At 44.1% G+C, this 19,562-nt stretch overlaps 1 protein-coding gene and 1 long non-coding RNA gene across 5 annotated transcripts in view; one reads left to right on the forward strand and one right to left on the reverse strand.

Annotated features, from left to right (window-relative positions):
- Positions 1–1,972: 1,972 nt before the first annotated feature.
- On the reverse strand, positions 1,973–15,429 carry LOC309363591. Of its 2 annotated transcripts, XR_014165447.1 has the most exons (4): positions 15,333–15,429; positions 13,894–13,945; positions 8,196–8,319; positions 1,973–2,867 (listed from the first exon to the last, which is right to left on the reverse strand). It is a non-coding gene; the product is annotated as an uncharacterized lncRNA (long non-coding RNA). The 2 variants fall into 2 exon arrangements; XR_014165448.1 differs by lacking the exons at positions 1,973–2,867; positions 8,196–8,319 and adding an exon at positions 11,181–11,226.
- A 140-nt stretch (positions 15,430–15,569) lies between these two features.
- Positions 15,570–19,562, forward strand: part of MFSD6 (major facilitator superfamily domain containing 6) — a 44,044-nt gene continuing 40,051 nt past the window's right edge. For all 3 annotated transcript variants that reach the window (XM_081917915.1, XM_081917917.1, XM_081917918.1), the window contains exon 1: positions 15,570–15,686. The gene's annotated coding sequence lies outside the window, so the exon portion shown is untranslated. The remainder of the gene's footprint in view (positions 15,687–19,562) is intronic.

Consider the following 19,562-nt stretch of genomic DNA (forward strand, 5'->3'; position numbering starts at 1 on the left):
GGATCACATTCATCCAGTGCTTTACCAGCTGCACTGGCTCCCGGTGGAGTACAGGGTCAGGTTTAAGGTGCTGGTTTTGACCTTTAAAGCTCTATGCGGCCTAGCACCCTCGTGCCTACAGAACGCCTCTCCTGGTATGCCCCGCGGAGGACCTTAAGGTCCACAAATGACAACATTTTGGAGGTCCCAAGTCACAAGGTGGTTAGATTGGTCTCAACTAGGGCCAGGGCCTTTTCAGTACTGGCCCCGACTTGGTGGAACGCTCTGTCACAAGAGACTAGGGCCCTGCGGGACTTGACATCTTTCCGCTAGGCCTGCAAGACAGAGCTGTTCCGCCTGGCCTTTGGTTTGGACTCAGTCTGACCCTTATGTTTTCCCTCCCCTTACTGTTTTGATGTATGGGCTACTTTTAAAATGAGGCTGCATTTTAACCTATATTTTAAATTGGGGTTTTAGGTTGTCCCCCCCATTATGTTTTTATTGTAATTTTACTGGTGTTAGCTGTCCTGAGCTGGCCGGGGAGGTCAGGGTATAAATAACATTTATTATTATTATTATTATTATTATTATTATTATTATTAGCCCAGTTGCTCATAATGTTTGAGATTTGCATAGAGATGGGATACTTATAATGCATGTCCCATCAGGAATAAGTCCTAATTGGGCTTGCTCTTAAGCAAGTGGTTACAGGGCCCGCAGCCTTTAAAGTCCTCTCTTTTTGAGACTGGGGAAAAACATGTTTTAGCGACTGTCCTTTCATATTTCAAAAAGTTTGTGCAGATGAGAGAAATTTAAGACACAGAAAGCAGAAATTAAACCCAATGCTATTTTATAATGCTTTAGAGAGCCAAGGATGGAGAGAGGTGTATCCTTTCACATTTCAGCTCTGCATGTGTTCTGCGTAATTTTCCACATTGATTAATTGAGACTGACATGTGTTTGGGAGCAGGAAAAGCAGGACTGACCAGAGGACAGAAAGATTCAATAATTATCCTAAGTGCCTGCATAATTTGTATGTATTAAAAAGTAAGGATTTAAAATAGAACAGATTTGCTGCAGTGCCCAGGTCTAACAAAATTAATTTGTACTAGGTGTAGACTTAGAAGTTGTGAGTAAGTTCTCTTGCCTTCAGCCTTCAGCCTTAGAGTAAGTTCTCTTGCCTACAGCATTAACTTATTCTAAGCATGGCTTATGTTTCTTGCAATTATTGGAATATTTTAATATATTCCAATATATATTAAATATAATATATTAAATTATATTTTTATATATAATATAATTTTAAAAAGATTTTATATATGTATATAGCTCTAATTTTATCTATGTTTTACAATGGTACCTCGGGTTAAGAACTTAATTCGTTCCAGAAGTCCATTCTTAACCTGAAACTGTTCTTAACCTGAGGTACCACTTTAGCTAATGGGGCCTCTCTCACCGCCGCCATGCAATTTCTGTTCTCATCCTGAAGCAAAGTTCTTAACCCAGGGTACTATTTCTGGGTTAGCGGAGTCTGTAACCTGAAGCGCCTGTAGCCCAAGGTACCACTGTATTGTATTTTAATGGTTGATGTTTCCATGTTTTTAGCGGTTTTTAGTTTTCTTTGTAAACTGCTTTGAGTCCCAACAGGGAACTTTTCAAAGCTTACTGGTTTATATTGCAATTTTCTACTTTTACCATCAGAAATGTTCTCAGTCCTGTTCGGCTAAATTGGTTTTAACTGAAAAGCCACATAACAAGCCAGCTACTTATTTGCTTAGCAAGGACACGGATGGCGCTGTGGCCTAAACCACTGAGCCTCTTGGGCTTGCCGATCCGAAGGTGGGCAGTTTGAATCTGTGTGATGGCGTGAGCTCCCATTGTTCTGTCCCAGCTCCTGCCAATCTAGCAGTTTGAAAGCATACCAGTGCAAGTAGATAAATAGGTACCACTGCAGCGGGAAGGTAAACGCCGTTTCCATGCACTTGGCACTCATCACAGTGTCCCCTTCTGCCAGAAGCGGTTTAGTCATGCTGGCGACATGGTCTGGAACAGCTGTTTGTGGACAAACGCCAGCTCCCTCAGCCTGAAAAGTGAGATAAGCGCTGCAGCCCATAGTCGCCTTTGACTGGACTTAACTGTCCAGGGGTCCTTTACCTTTTACCTTATTTATTTAGCAATAACCTTTTATCCCATTTGTAGTTTAAATTAATGAGCACTTTAATCTGCAGGCAACCTGCATGTTGCCAGTAAATATGGCTTTATTGTCCAATAATATGCCTGGCAAAATAGTATGTCCTGCCTTTTGTGTATTAGTCTGCATTAGGTAAACAGTGAATTAACAAATCCATGGCCTCTTAGGAGCCAGACTTCACCTTGGAAAAAATAACCTTATTCACCTTACTGTTGAGAAACACATTTCATAGGAAAATTAGGACTAATCATTTATAATTGCCTCATATCCATTCTACAGAAAGCAAGTTTGAAGGCAGCGGGTGTTAATGGCTTGTTCCCTTTTGTTCCCGTTTTTATTATATATTTTGTGTTTTTATGTTGTGAACTGCCCTGAGATTTACAGAGGAAGGGCAGTAGATAAATTTACTAACTAAAATAAATCACACAGGACATTCTCCTGCCATCTGTGTGTGTGTGTTTTCAACAAGATCGTCCTGACAGCTCTTGATCGACTCTTCAGGATTGCTGAGGCATAGCGAGCAAAAGCATGGTCTATCCCACAGGGAGTGCCACATAAATGTGGTAGATGGAGGACCTCCTACTGGACGTTGTTGGAACTACATGGCCAATGGACAGCGATGATGGGAGTCGTAGTCCAACAAAATCTGGATGATGGCAGGTTTCCCACCCCTTGCTAATGTCTGCATGAGGCACACCTGCAGGAAACAAAGGAGGGAGGAACAGCAACCCTGTCATAAAATGCTGATAATTTGATGAAATTCCTCCCTTTTCATAGCTATGAAGAGTACAGACATTGTGTTCTTTGTTGTCCCTGGTCACTCTGCCTGCACTGGGCACTGATTTACAGATTGTCAGTGACATTTTAGCCATTGTAGGAGTATGAAAAGCTGTAAATAAACTGGCAAATCCCCTCTTCAAGTTACATAACGATTACATGTAGAGGAGGCCTGCTTTCCTTTGCAGCTGGCCACTCTAGAATCTCCAGGTATAAAACCGTCCCTTACCTGTAAAATATATCATCTGTTAAATAAATGCTCTGACGTTGTAGGCAAGTTGCTTACCCAACATGGTCACCAATTTCCTTAGGGCACCCTCTAATTCTATGCCCCAAATTTTATTTCCATGCCAGGAAAAGCTTCACCTTCTACATTTCTCCATGTGAGGCTGTGATTAAAAAGTACAGAAGCATGGCCCAGGACTGGCATGTCTAAAGTCTGTTTCTGGGGCGTAATCCGGCCTCAACAACTTTGGGGTATTTTTTTTAAAGAAAGCTCAACAACTTTGCGCTAAAATTGTATGGCAGTTTATTTTCTGGGGTAGTAAAATCCCCCCCACCCAAACTTCAATCCTAAAAAAAGCTCAGTACAGTGGTACCTCAGGTTACATACGCTTCAGGTTACAGACTCCGCTAACCCAGAAATAGTGCTTCAGGTTAAGAACTTTGCTTCAGGATGAAAACAGAAATCGTGCTCTGGCAGCGCAGCGGCAGCGGGAGGCCCCATTGGCTAAAGTGGTGCTTCAGGTTAAGAACAGTTTCAGGTTAAGTACGGACCTCCGGAACGAATTAAGTACTTAACCTGAGGTACCACTGTAACTTGGGTTGGCCCTCATACATGTTCACTTCATCAAATCTGGTCCTCTTTGAAAAAAGTTTGGGCACCCCTGGCCTAGGATAAGTAATTAATTAACAGGTAACACTGACTGCGATCTCCTACAATGCGTTCCTGCGTTCAAAATAAACATCTGTCCCTAATGATAATTTCTAGCATCAACGGGCTATGTGTAAATTGATTTGCATCCCCATTTAAGGACAGGTTCCCTTTTGTCTTTCTAATGCAAGTGGTAGCTAAAGCCAATAATGGATTAGGCTTCCAGTACAGTCGACCACATTGTGATGAGTCTTTTCCCATCCCACAGACAAAAACAAAAGCCCAGAGGCAGGTGACTTATGCAGGCCCGTGGAGCAAATCCTCCGTACAAATACAAAGGATGCAATTCCACCCTATGCCCTTTTAGTTAAAGTAGAATATGGATGCACTCTCTAAGGGCAGAAGTTAGTAATAATATGCAGTGCACAGAGCAGGGTTGTTACCTTGCGTGGCGAGTTCCCGCCCTGTCCCCCAGGGAAATAAAGACACAAGACACAAGAGTTTAAGGTTAATGGGTCGAATTAGGCCACAACTTTATTGATTACAGGAATTGAGGGGTATTGGCTTAGGCATTGGTCCTATCAGCTAACCGGCTTCAGGCCGCTTGGATGAAGACCGGCAAGGGTTAACCACCAGTAGGGGGACTCCTGCTGAGGCACGTCAACTAGGAGTTCCCCCGGGTCACCGCTTGGGGGCATGCCGTTGGCCCACACCTCCATAGGCTTAGGACGAGGCCACGCCCCCCGGAATCCTTTACCGGACTACCCTTCGATTTTGGGGGAGGTGATGGCGCTCCCCCCATGTAATCCGCATAACAATACCCCTACCAATGCCTAACCGCCAATGCCCCGAAAGTTGTGACGATTGCTACGAGGTAGGCAAAAAAACCAGATGGCCGGTGCCAATTTGCCAAATGGAAAAATTCCTACCAGGCCCCTTGACGGCGACCAACTGGAGTCCATAGCAAGGTTGGAGAAACCCAACCTAAGGTGGGCGGGGAGGGAGAAAACCCGATCAGCTGTAGCGTGGCGATGAAAAGAGGGCGGTCCTCGGCCGCGCCGGTCCTAAATAGGGACACGCCACACCCCCAGACCAGCCGATTGACGAATTTCCTTAAAAATAGGTCCAAAACATCCAATTTTTTGGAGTATTTGCAAAAAGAGCTCAACAACTTTTGTGTCTGGATTTTCGCTTTTTGAAATATGGCAACCCTACGTTACGGGGGCCAAGTTAGAGGAAGTCTTCCTTGTATAATTTGCAAGGCCAAATGTGATTAGGAAGGGAGTTCAGTTGGAAAGCAGGAGGGGAAGATTGGCTACGGCGGTCTAGCTGGGTAACTATTTTTACTTTTTTATTTAATGGAAGAAAAGCAGAAGAAGTGGGGGAAAGTAAATGGAGCGCTCAGCAAACAGAACTAGTTGTGTGGGGCAGATTCGCTGAACTATGGCTGCACCCCATCCTAATCTGCCGACTGGTGTGAAGAGAGAAACAACAGAATGAGGCCAAAGGAATTAAAATCTGCCACTGGTGTGGGAAATTTCGCTGCAAATCCTCAAACAACAACAACATTACGAGGAAGATAGCGAATGGGTGGGGCTCTTCCTCCCTCTCTTAGATAGGACAAAGCCAAAATTGAGAGTTGGTTGTAATGGGACCTAGAAGAAAAGCTGCAGGCTGAAAGCTGGAGAGGAAGAACACAATGCTTGATTTCTGTCTGAATCCAAGGCTGCAGCTATGGGAGAAACAAGACCCTTTTGGGATGTTAATGCTGTGAACCCCTCCACAGTAGGCTTGGGTTGTGTATATGTGTAAATAAACCATACATCATAAAGACACCATGGTCTCTGCTGTGCCTCATTTCCAAAAGGAAACATAAACCCTGGGTAAGTGTCCAGGATCCCTGGAATCTCACAGCGCTCAGAGATTGGGGTGGTTTACAATATGCAGCAGTACTTCAGATGTCGAATGGAATCCGTTCCAGAAGTCCGTTCGACTTCCAAAACATTTGGAAACCAAGGCGCGGCTTCTGATTGGCTGCAGGAAGCTCCTGCAACCAATCGGAAGCTGCGGAAGCAGTGTCAGACGTTCAGGTTCCAAAGAAGGTTCGCAAACCAGAAGACTCACTTCCGGGTTTGCGGCATTCGTGAGCCAAAACATTTGAGTAGCTAGGCGTTTGTCAACCAAGGTACGACTATATAGGCACTGAAATTATGTCAAAGGGCGTAGTCCTGTTTCTTTCCCCCTGAGAGTCAAATGTGTTTTTGTAGGAACAAAGGAAGAGCAGCCCACCTTCTAGCTATAATTCAGCAACCTAATTTAAAAAGGTAGGTCAGGGGGAAAAAACCGCTTAACCAAAAATAGCCTGTTTCTGCCTTGTTTACATTTTGTCTGTCTGGAGTGTTTTCATTTCAGTAACTAGCTAGGCAGGTTCTAAAGTTGCATTGTATTCTGGAAATAGGATCTTTTCTGATGGTATCTAGGATTAGCACAATTGCTGAAATGGTTAGGGAAACAGGTGCCCTAAAACGAAGCCCCAACTTAAAAACAGGGTTGCCAACCTTTTCTCTGCTGAGCTGCTGGGCCTTTTAACAGCTTTCCAGCAATTCATCTGTTTTTATCGTCTATGGGATTAAATGCAATCTTTACATTCCTTTATATTCAGCTTTTTTTGGAATGTGAAACAAATGGAGGCGGGAATCCAGTTTTCCAAATATTGTGCCCAAATTGTCCTTATTCCACTGCCCCATAAATTTATGTTATTTCTGATTTAATGTTAGTAATTACCCATGTGCCCTCAAAATACTCCTCCTTAATCTGGGTTTCAAAATAATTTGTTGTTTGAGTCCTGTTCACTTGCAGAATTCCATTTGTCACAATGTCTCCTTTACAATACATTTTCCTTTAAAATATTTTAAAGAGATGTAATAATAATAATAATAATAATAATAATAATAATTCCTTTGCCTCCAGTCATTGTATTGTTATCTGCCCTGAGCCTGGTTCTGGCCAGGGAGGGCGGGATATAAATAAAATTTATTATTATTATTATTATTATTATTATTATTATTATTATTATTAAATTGTATGCCCTTACAGTTGACAAATTCTTCCCCTTTTCAAAGTTCCACCCATTACTAACATTCGCTTACGCCAGCCACTGATCTATATTCCTAGATACTGGATAAATTCAATGGGAAAATCATTCCTGGTTACAAAAATAAATAAATGACATGATGTATATATATATATATATCATATATATAGCACAGGAGCCCTGCCAGTGGGGAAAAGGTGGCAGCCAAATTTAAGAGTTAAAATATTTAACTGTTAGATTTTAACTAGTGAAATTTTGTTGTGTGCTCAACACACGTTTAAAGCACATTCCTGCCTGGATTAGGTAAAGGTAAAAAGGACCCCTGGACGGTTAGGTCCAGTCAAAGGCAACTATAGGGTTGCGGCGCTCATCTCACTTTCAGGCCAAGGGAGCTGGGGTATGTCCACAGATATCTTTGTGGGTCATGTGGCCAGCATGACTAAACCGCTTTTGGTGCAACGGGACAACGTGACGGAAAAAAGAGCGCATGGAAATGCCATTTACCTTCCCACCACAGTGGTACCTATTTATCTACTTGCACTGGTGTGCTTTCGAACTGCTAGGTTGGCAGGAGCTGGGACAGAGCAATGGAAACTCACTGCGTCGCGGGGATTTGAACTGTCGACCTTCTGATTGGCAAGCCCAAGAGGCTCAATGGTTTAGACCACAGCGCCACCCACGTCCCGCATCAGGACAGCCTGCTCATCAATGTTTGCTCCAGGTTTTGGGCAGCCCTTGGTCAAGACACTCTCCATAGCCCTTTGCCCTTGGGTGAGTCTGCCTCCTCCTCGCTGCCCTTGTCGCTTGCTACTGGCTCATTATCACTCCCACTGGCTTACTTGCCAGGAAGGAAGTGGCACCTACTCAACTTCCTTCGCATTGCCACTGTTGTCTGGGATAGAGAGCTAAGGGGCAGGTGAACAAGAGGAGGAGCAGCTCCAGGGTGGTGCGATCCCTGGGAGATGCGCAGCCATGCTGACCTTTGATGCTGGTCCTGCTGCCCATTTTTTTCAAGTGGAAGGTGTCCTCAAGTTTCTTACGAAGGAAAAATCCTGAATGGCTTCAGTGCCTCTTTGCAAGATGGACTTTTGCAATCACTATGAAGGCATTTTGAACACCTCCAGGTTAAATAATTGCTGGTTTATATGAGGTGGATCAGGCAATTGAACTGGCAAATGCTTATTCCTCCCACGAACATGTCCATTTTTCCTCCAGTGTTTCTGCCCGCTAGCTAGCAAACCAAAAGTAACTGAGGCTGCAGTCCTACCTCCTCCACTTACCAGGAAGTAAGCCTCATCGTTAAACTCAATGGGGATGACTTACTGAGGATCCAAGCACTGGATTGCACAGTGAGTCATTCATTGATGTCATAATCCGAGGTTCGTGGCAACTCTCACTTTGCTTCTATAATTATAAACCGGGACATCCATTAAAGATTTAATCAATAAGACCGAATTAATATTTCAAAAGGCGTTTTCTGCTTTTGACACCAGGAAGCTTGCGTTCTGAAGCCGTATCTACAAGTTTATATCATATAGAATTGTATAGGGACCTCAAGGGACCTTGAGGAGAATGTAGTCCAAAACCCTGCAATGCAGGAATATGCAGCTGTCTCATACAAGGATCGAATCTGAATTTCAGACTTCTCTAAGGACCAGATGATGTGCAGCCTTAGCGATCTGCGACAGATTTTGTGGCTTTGCAAAAAAAAAGCAACCTGCTACAGCAGAGGACAGGTTGGAGGACTGGGGGGTGGGGTGCAGCTCTTTAACCCTTTCTCTGCTGAAACAGCTCCCCTGAAGCTGCTGCTTAATTTAGCCCCACCCCCACAATAGCTTTTTGGGGAGAACAGTATTTCTTGGAAGCTGAGCCAGATAGAACTAAACACCAGCACCAAACTACAACTCCATCGGTCATTTGGAGGAAGCAACGGCTGGGCTAATCATAGCAGCTTAAGGGGGGATTTTGATGTGGAAAGGGTTAAACGCCCTCTTTCTACACCACAGATTTCCACATCAAGTGGCCATTTTCAGAAGAAAGAAAATATACCCAAAGAAGGTTGTTGTTCATATAACGGTTAAGTCCAGGCAAAGGCGACTATGGGGTTGCAGCGCTCATCTTGCTTTCATGCTAAGGGAGCTGGCGTTTGTTCACAGACAGCTTTTCGAGTCATGTGGCCAGCATGATTAAATCACTTCTGGTGCAACGGGACACCGTGATGGAAACAGAGCACACGAAAACGCCGTTTACCTTCCCGCCGGAGCAGTACCTATTTATCTACTTGCATTGGTGTGCTTTTGAACTGCTAGCTTGGCAGGAGCTGGGACAGAGCAATGGGTGCTAACCCTGTTGAGGGGATTCAAACTGCTGACCTTCTGATCAGCAAGCCCAAGAGGCTCAGAGGTTTAGACCACAGTGCCACCTGCTAATTTAATGCCAATGGCATGAATAATGAACAGGACTGATTTGAGCTAAATGAAGTAGAGAGCAGTCTCCTACGCAGTTCTGCCAACACACACTAGCTCTGACCCCTGTCCACCTTCCCACAGCCTTCCTCCTGAGCCTCTCTTGCATGGAAATACGGAGTAAGCTCTATGAGCTGGTAAGAACAACTAAAGAGAAACGGCAAAGAGGGACTGCAGTGAGAAAAGCCAGGAGTAGAATTCTTCCTGCTTTACACACACAATACATTTAAAGCACATTCAAACCACACCCTCCCACCCCTGTATTTTATAGAAATAAAACTATATAAACTGTATAAAACTGTATTTTAAGAGTGGTGTCGAATTCTTTAGCTCTGTATAGCTCTGTAAATTGCAGTTTCCATGATTTTTTTGGAGAAAGCAATGTGCTTTAAATTTATGACGTCTACGCAGCTAAGTCACCTTTCTGTATGATAAAAATATGTTTACTGAAGTGTAGGTGGGTTCCCATGAGGCAAGACACGGTGATAACAGCAAGAACCTTTATTGAACTACATAACTGGGAAACAGGGGCAAAGCAACTGCTTATATACATTCCTGAAAGCATGGGCCACTCCCACTCCCAACATGACTGGCTGTCTAAACTTCCAAGCTGCAAATCACAACTCAGAGTTCAAGGACCAATGGCAGAGGCCCAAATCCTGAAATGTTCTGTGATTGGACATCATGTATCGAATCGGAACACAGGAGCTCAGAATCCTTAGTCCAGACTCAAGCTCAGGCAAACACAAACCACTGAATACATGACATTTACAATGGGCAAAACAATATCCTTTATGTGGCGTTTAATCGCCTGAGTTTGGTAGAACCCAGTTCTTTATTAAAAAAACAACAACAACTGGCCTTCATATTTCATTAACATTTGAAGCATTTGAAGATTTACAGAATGCCATCACCTTGACTACTACAATTCTCCCCCCCCCCAGCCATCCTTGTTGCAGAGCCATCTCCTCACATTTACAAAGGACAGATATATTTCAGGTTCCGGTGGAGGAATTAACAATTGTATTGTCCGTCTCACGGGACATATGGGCTTCTATGTGAGCACCACCCTTGGTAGCTGATGCTGTGTGAGTACAACCCACAGTTGTGTAGCACAGCTTTCATTTGCCGTACCACCCAGTATTACAATGCCACTTCCTATCCAGGAAAACAAAGCTTATTTTCTGCTTCTCACAGCACCACCCAACATCCTAGGCAAGGAACCAGCAACCATCCTTCCTTGGCAACCAAGCCGCTCCCAACGTTTATTTAGTAAGGGTGGATGTCTCTGGCTTGCTACACAAATAGAGCAAACTCTGCCCTTTCTCAGAGACAAATTCCAGAAGAGCTAGTCTGTGGCAGCAAAGAGAGCGAGTCCAGTCATATCTTTAAGGACCAACTGGTACCCCTCTGTATATTGTGCCATGACGTTTTGCAACTACAGTACAGTGGTACCTCGCAAGACGAAATTAATTCGTTCTGTGAGTTTTTTCGTCTTGCGAATTTTTCGTCTTGCGAAGCACGGATTCCAACCCAAAATCCAAAACCCCCCAAAAAAGTTTTAAAAGTTTAACTTACCAAATTGCTGCAAAAGAAGTTTTGGAAAAGCTTCAAAAATCACCAAAGTCTTCAAAAACCTCAAAAAAGGCTCAAAAAAGGAAACAAACTTGCAAGACGTTTTCGTCTTGCGAAGCAAGCCCATAGGGAAATTCGTCTTGCGGAGCAACTCAAAAAACGAAAAACTCTTTCGTCTTGCGAGTTTTTCGTCTTACGAGGCATTCGTCTTGCGAGGTACCACTGTACTTCCACCGATGGACTGAGAAGATGGTGTCTGAGTGCCCATGGGCTGAGATTTGCAATGGGAGAAAAAGCAAGTTATGAGGTGTTTTATCTTCCGGTGTGCATGTGTACAGTAAGCATGCCTACTCCAGAGAGATGGGTGGCGCTGTGGTCTAAACCCCTGAGTCTCTTGGGCTTGCCAATCGTAAGGTCGATTGTTTGAATCCGTGCGACAGAGTGAGCTCCCATGGCTCTCCCCCAGCTCCGGCCAACCTAGCAGTTCGAAAGCGCACCAGTGCAAGTAGATAAACATTGCATTAAGCAATTGTTATCTCACACGTTCCAATGCACTTTCCTGTCACTTTCCTTACTGCAAAAGTCTGGGGTGAATTGTGTGAGGGTTGTTGTTGTTGTGCAAGAGCTCCAAATCGGTTTTAATTGCGCAACTTGAATTTGCCAGTGTGCGGCTGAATCCCATCCAAAAACAGCAATAGTCTTGAAGCACTGTAAAAAGGAAACTAAAAAACCCAAAAAAACATTATTTTTGTAGCATTGCTTTGAAAAAAATGTTATCCACAGAAGGACTTGTGAGAAGCAACGTGATTAATCGAATAAGAATGTTTTACACATTACTGTCTTAAAATGCAGGTGGGTCTATCATTTTCTCAATTCGGATCAAAGCTGGGGGAAATGCAGAAAAATGTAGTATTTCCTCCTAAGAAACAACAAGATAGATATGGATTACGGTCAACATTGTGCACCTGACTCTACCCAAATATGGGAATATGGTAGTAAATGGGAGTGTGTTCATTGAAGTGAGAATAAATGAGATTGAAAAAACACTTTTTATTAGTATTGAACGAGGAGCAGGGGAAAATGCAGGGAGAGGAGCAACTCTATGGTTATTTATAACAAATTGAAAAAAAATGTTTAAAAGCACCTTTCAAAAAAAACAACAACAAAAGAGAGTCCTTTTTGTTGGGGATAATTCAGATGGAAATTCCCAGGTGTCAAAAAAGGTTATTTATGTATGCCACTTCAGCGGTCCGTGATTTGTTAGCCCAAAAATGGAAAACGAGTGAGGTTCCGACCAAAGAAGAATGAGAACTTAAACTGATGGAATAGGTAAAAGGTAAAGGACCCCTGGACGGTTAAGTCCAGTCAAAGGCGACTATGGGGTGCAGTGCTCATCTCGCTTTCAGGCTAAGAGAGCCGGCGTTTGTCCGCAGACAGCTTTCTGGGTCATGTGGCCAGCAGGACTAAACCGCTTCTGGCGCAATGGAACACCTTGATAGAAACCAGAGCACACAGAAACGCCATACACCTTCCCACCAGAGCGGTACCTATTTTTCTACTTGCACTAGCATGCTTTCAAACTGCTAGGTTGGCAGGAGCTGAGACAGAGCAACAGGAGCTCACCCCGTTGAGGGGATTCGAACCGCCGATCTTCTGATTGGCAAGCCCATGAGGCTCAGTGGTTTAGAACACAGCAGCTTGTGGATCTAATTTATAGAATAAGAGAACAAGAAGAACATACGTTTAAAGAAGACTGGAAAATGTTTATTGAATATATGGGGGGGGAATTGTGTACACTCGAAAATGTTGGCAGCATTAAGATAGATTCAACAGTGTAAATAAGTTTTGATGGAAGTAATAATGGAACACTGAATGGTTTAGTTTATGTAAAATATGTAGGGATTTATGCCATGCAAAATGAACCATGGAAAGGGAAGAAGGGAAGTCATTGCTATTTTAAGGTTGTTTAAACAAATTTTCTAAATTGTGAAACAGAAAAATTAATACAATTATTTAAAAAAATACAAAAACCCTATGGTTGTGAGCATGTTCCCTAAAATGGCTCAAAAGTGGAGGAAATAGTAATAATAGTAATAGGAATAATAATAATAATAATAATAATAATAATAATAATAATAGGAATAGGAATAAAATTGGGGACCCAAACATTCCTCCATGCCACCTGCTTTCATCATTCCAGGCACAGGGAAATGGGCAGGCTGTAGTCTGGATGAGAGCCAGTAATCTGAACCTGTATCCAATCAAGACTGATATATTCTGGGTGGGTAGTTCGTCTGTCTAAGCACGTGGTGTTCATTCTATGCTACATAGGACTACATAGAATAGATCTGCAGCTTGGGAGCAGGTGTGACTTGATTCATTTTTTTGTTACCAGAAGCCTTGAATGCAAACATTCAGTAAACCGAACCTGGAAGCTATGTGCCTGGATTTTTTTCTCACTTAATGATACTACTCGGGCACCTTGTGCTTCTAATTATCAGCCAACTGTCATTACCTCTCCAACGTGATCACACACACACCGTGTGCAGATTGGAAGCTTCAGGGGAAAGTCTCTCTTGGCTATCTCATCCCGTCAACTTCTAGCCATGCAAGGTGGGAAGGGAAACAATTGCCCTTCCCTTCTTCCCTCGCACTGCCTTCCTGATAAGGATTCCCCCCTCTGCGTGTAATTAAGTCAGAAAAAATCTAGATACCTAGCTGCATGCTGCCTATCAAATAAATGTTTACTTTGGGCCTTAGTGCACCCCACTTGGACAAACGTAGCCTGGGGTTAGCTATCTGGGCTTGGTAACCTCCAAATTAGACTACTGTTAGTGCACTGTTGTGGGGCTGCCTTTGAAAACAGTTCAGAAAGTTCATTTACTACGGAGCTCAACTGTTAGATTAACTGAGGGGCTATGTGTTTTAAACATGTTACCTCTTTACTATGCCGACAGCTCCCAGTCCTTTTCTTGGTCAAATGCAAAGTACTAAAAAAAAGAAGTAACATTTAAATTACCATGTGTTGAGATTCTTGCATTGCCGGGGGTTGGACTCTACAATTCTATGATTCTACTCATGGTTTAAGGGTTAAACCACAGAGCCTAGGACTTGCCGATCAGAAGGTCGACAGTTCGAATCCCTGCGACGGGATGAGCTCCCGTTGCTCGGTCCCTGCTCCTGCCAACCTAGCAGTTCAAAAGCACGTCAAAGTGCAAGTAGATAATTAGGTACCGCTTCAGCGGGAAGGTAAACGGTATTTCCGTGCGCTGCTCTGGTTCACCAGAAGCGGCTTAGTCATGCTGGCCACATGACCCGGAAGCTGTATGCCGGCTCCCTCAGCCAATAAAGCAAGATGAGCGCCGCAACCCCAGAATCGGCCACGACTCGACCTAATGGTCAGGAGTCCCTTTACCTTTACTCATGGTTTAGATCAGGTTAGGATACTCAAAGAACCATCTGTTTCCACACATTAAGACCTTCCGTGGGGAGGGGCTAATGTATCTGAGAAATGTTGCCAGTGGAGTTTCTCCTTAGTGGTGGCCCCCCACTTATGGAATGAATTCCACAGAAAAACTCACTTTCTTGTCTTTTTGAGGCCTTGCATCTTTTGTAATTCCACAAACCTCTACGTTTATATCTTTTTGTAAAAATACTGTTGTAAAACAGTTTTAAAAAACTGCTTCTGTTTCTCTTTTCCTTTCATTTACATCTCACCATGCTTAGTGCATTATGTACATTTTGAACTTTCAATAAAGATGTTTAAAAAATACTGGTTTTTTTATTTTATTTTTAAGTTCAGTATTCCACAATACCTTTAGAAAGAAAGCATACTTTTTTTACATATCTGAAGGGCTACAAACACCCATCAGCTCCCGCTTTCTCTCCCGTGGATCACTCACCGAGTCGGACTATGTTGTCAATCATGACAACAAGCAAAGCTTTATAAACCAGTGTGGAGATGTGATACCTTCAAAGAAGGCCTTGTGCATGTTTAAGTTAAATTTCATAAAAATTGGGATTTGGAAAACCGTTAAAAGAACATGCAATGAAATTCAACCAAGGGGAAGAGAGGAAGTCACTTAACAAAGTTAATAACTGTAATTTTCAATAAGGCTATGGTTTATGTTTGTTTGTCTTGTGTGTTTGTTTGTTTATAATATTGTGAAAACTAATGAAAAAATTTGGGGGGAAAAGAAGGCCCTGTGGATGAAATTGGATGGATGAAAAATATTATAAACACCCGGAAAAGGCGAAGAAGAAGAAGGAGCCGCTAGACTCTAGACTAGAGGAAGGTAAGGAAGAGCGGCAGGAGGAGGAAAAGCTGCGCAAGGAAGAGGCGCGGCGCAGCGAAGGCGGAGCGCGGCTGGGCTGCACCTGGCGCGCCTGGGTCCTGCCTTTTCCTCCCCGGCGGGTCCCCCGAGAGACGGGCGGACGAGGCGGTGCTCCGGCAGCCGGCGAAGCCTCCTCCTCCTCCAGCATCAGCGTGCAGCAGCCCGGGGAGGCGGGCCCTGTAGGGCGCCGGTGTTCTGGGGCGCGACCGGGGTCAGCCAGCCAGCCAGACGCGCCGAGGCGAGCAGGAGATGGTGCGCCACGCTCGCCATCCGCCGCCGCCGCCGTCCAGCAACAGCAGCAGCACTCGAGGCGCCGACGCTGCCAGGGCCGTCGCCGCCGCCCCAACCCCCAGCTGCAGTCGCCTAGCGAGCCTAGCGCCCCCCTCGCCGAGCCGAGGTGAGTCTCTGCCTCCGCGCGCCCCTCCCCGCCTCTCCGCCTCCTCTTCCCCGGCGAAGGCGAAGGCGAGCGCGGAGAGGCGCGCGCTGCCCTCGCGCCTTGCGGAGAAGGAACAAAAGGCTGAGGGAAGGGCTGGCGGGTGGAGCTGCTCCCCAGCTGCTGCTGCTATTATTATTATTATTATTATTATTATTATTATTATTATTATTATTATTATTAGAACGGCAGAGGCGTGGCGTCGAGGAACCCGAATCAATCAATCTCTCCCCCCGTGTGAAAGAGAAATAGTGATCTGGTTAGGCCATATCATCCCATAAGGGACCCCTGGCAAACTCTAGGGTGGGCTCCTTCTGTGGGTTTGGAACATAGGTGCCCTCCCAGGCCGAAGATTGTGGATGCCTGCAACTTTGCCCATTGACTTTTTTTGGGGGGTGGGGGTGCCAAGTCCCCACAAATATATTATTGTGGGTGCCGGAACACCCACGGCCACCTGGAGTTGGCTTCTGTGGTTTATTATTGTTGTTATTATTATTATTATTATTATTATTATTATTATTATTATTATTATTGGAATGGCAGAGGTGTGGCGTGGAGGAACACGGATTTGTGTGTGTGTCTCTCTCCGTGTGAAAGAGAAATAGTAATCTGCGGAGGCCGTACCTTCCAATAAGGGACCCCTGGCACTTAACTCTAGGACGGGCTCCTTTTTGTTTTGTTTTGTTATTTTGACAAAGTAATAATAATATAAAAATAAAAATGTACACCCCCACCCCTAAGAGACCATTCCATTGGAGCTATCCAACCTCCCAAAATTTCAACACCTTTTGATGGTTTGACCCCTTTCCCTGGGTGGGTGGTGTGTCTGTGATGGGTGTTTGTTCCTTAGAAAATAATTTGACATGCGTTGAAAGCCTCACTATATGTCATGGGAACGCAGCACAGGGCAGAGTGGTAGAATTCACACGCACAGACGTACACGGGAGTTAATAAGCTCCTGTCAATATATGAAGCCTGCCCACTGTCTCCTCAAAAGGAAAACTCATCCGAGTGCTGTGGAAGCTGCCTCCAGGTCAGGTGTGTACAGTCCTGGTGTTACGCTCTACGCACAATTTGTGTGCTTGTTTTGTCTTTTTCCGTTGTGAACCGCTCAATGATCTTTGGATGAAGGACGATATGCAAATATAATTAATAATAATAATAATGACAATGCAAGCTCTATGTGCCTGAATTCTGGCTTATTGCTCCTGCTGCTGTTATCCTTGGCCCTCTGCTTCTGTGTTAAGTGCTTAAGTTTTAAGTGCAGAGGGAGAATTGGAAAAACCAAAACATTAAATGAGTACCAAAATTAAATTATTTAACAAGACGATGATCAGACGGGCATCATTGCCCACTGCTTCACCAGGTCCTCTGGATGTTTGAGGGACAGCGGGGCTGTTAATAAACCCGACTCCTCTTTGTTTTTGTGATGTGCCAGGGAGCCGGCGTTTTCCTGCCGGGGACTTCCGCAAATGTAATTGCCAGTGGAAAGAGAAAACGTTGCAAAAGCAACTGGGCGGTTGTTAACATGGGAAGAGAGGGCTAGTTAGAGAGAGGCAGCCAATCGTGCGCTTGCGTTTACTAAAAGGAAACAACATCTCTCTGTGTGTCATCCTTGCTGTTACCGGTGTCATTTGCAAAAGTGGTGTTGTTGCTTGTAAAAGCAGCTAAAATATCGGAGGGCTTTTGTGCACAAAGGTAAAACACTTTCATGGGACTTTGCCTGCATTCTCACTATCACACTCACCCACCTTGGTTTTATTTTAGCTGCATAATAGCCACTGTAGCGTTTTTTATTGTCGCAACGTTCAAATAGGTCGGCCCTAATGAGTTTTATTTTTAACAAGCTGGATGGCTTCCCCCCCTGCCGCTCAGCAGGGCATCAGAAGTCAATAGGTTAGAGTCATTTGTGAGTGTTTTGAAAACAAGCACATGAGGCTGAAAGGAGGTTGTATCTCTTTTAATTAACATAATATTTTTTAAAAAATGATTAGGAAGACTGACCAAACTGGCCGTGTCAGTTCACATTTGTGAGTGTTGTGGTTCCAACTTCATTGAATTGGCATTTCAGTCCGGATGTTTGCTGAATGGTGTTTTTTCTTGAAGGAGAGACACTGGAGAATCTCTTTGTCATTACCTGTTGTATTGCAATTATGCGTTTGGGATAGGGGACCAAGCAAGCGCTGGGAATAGACAACACTAGGAAATTGGAATCCTAGCTATACCTAGAGAGTCACAGGTCCCCCACCTGTAGCCTAAAGTTTTGAAGAGGAATGATGGACAGTTTTTCCGCCAAATATTATTCCTGAAGTAGCTACCACTCATCCTAGATTGTTGAAGGCTAAGGCCACATCTGCACCCAGCGTTCGAAACTTTCATTGTTCTGGGTGCATTTTGCAACAGGGTATTTCATTAGTGCGAGCAGTTTCTGGGCGCAGTGCTGCACCTAAGATTTCAGATTAAAACTTCAGAGTGGAAGGAAAAGAGGACCCTTTTCTGCCTCCCCACTTCTAGCTACTGTCTGCTGACTGGAGAAGAGACCCTCTTAAGAATATTAGGGGAGGGCAGGGGAAGGGCTAGACCATTTGAAAAATGAACATAATGCAGTTCATTCATTTTCAGCTTTGTATTTTTGTTATTTAAAATAGTGCGCCTAGGCATTCTGCTGTGGCACCTGTAAGCCAGGTTTAAGGTGCCATTTAGCTCCTAGCTTTCGTATCTCAGTTTCTAACACTGTCTGGACCATTCAGTGAAAGTGCTCTGATGCAGTCCTGGCTTTCCCCCAAACGAATTCTGGGAAATGTAGTTTTTTAGGAGTGCTGTGAGTTGTTAGGAAAGTGCTGTTCCCTTCACAGCACTGCAGTTTCCAGAGTGGTTTTACAATCGGCCCCTCTTCACAGGGAATTCAGGGAATTGTAGCTTGGGTGAGGGAAACAGGGTGTTTCCTAACAGCCCAGGATGTGGTGGTAGGACAACAATATGTGATAAGAGGGAGAAGAATGGGAGGAGGTTTGGAAGCTGAAGAGGTAACAGGGCTTAGTGAGTTCGGAGAGTCTGTGGCAGAGAGAAGTCCAGAATCGGAGGCAGAAGCTGAAGAGGGAGGAGAGAGGCCAAGAAGCAGAGATGAGTCAGACTGGTGAAGAGTCAGGGTGTCTCCCTTCCCTCTGATCTGCCAGAACCACAAAAGGCATGAAAAGGGTGGAGGAGAGGTTGGCTTCAAGCAGGCACAGTCTCTGATTGCTTGCAAAAAAGCCCTGGAGAGGAGGGAATTTAGACGGCTGTGGGCAGGCGGGGACTTTGTCTCAGCAACTTCTTCATAATGTTTGAGGACTGGGAAAGATTGTGGAAGAAAGGGGGTCAAGTTCACCGCATGTACTTTGTTAAAGGAAAATATAATGAAAATGATGTATAGATGGTAGTTGACTCCTATAAAATTAGCAAAGATATATCATAATTGTGACAATATATGTTGGAATTGTAAAGAAAAGGAAGGAACCTTTTATCATATGTGGTGGACCTGTCCCAAGGTGAAAGACTTCTGGGAAAAGATTTATAATGAATTGAAAAAAAGTTGAAATATACATTTATAAAGAAACCAGAGGCCTTTCTTCTGGTTTGGAATTGCCCAAGAAAGATGTTAAATTATTTTTGTATGCCACAACTGCTGCTTGTATTTTGTTAGCTGAAAAGTGGAAAACCCACTCCCCCCCCGCCCCCGGAGCTAGCCGACCTAACCGGAAGAGTCTGCGACCAGAAGGAGGAGGAGTATCAGGAAGAGTGGAATAAATTTAATGATTATCTAATTAAATTTGTTAAGTTAAATTAACTGAAAATAGCTTG

This window comes from Podarcis melisellensis, assembly GCF_964234715.1.
Source record: "Podarcis melisellensis genome assembly, chromosome: 1".
In the NCBI taxonomy this organism is placed as follows: Eukaryota; Metazoa; Chordata; class Lepidosauria; order Squamata; family Lacertidae; genus Podarcis; species Podarcis melisellensis.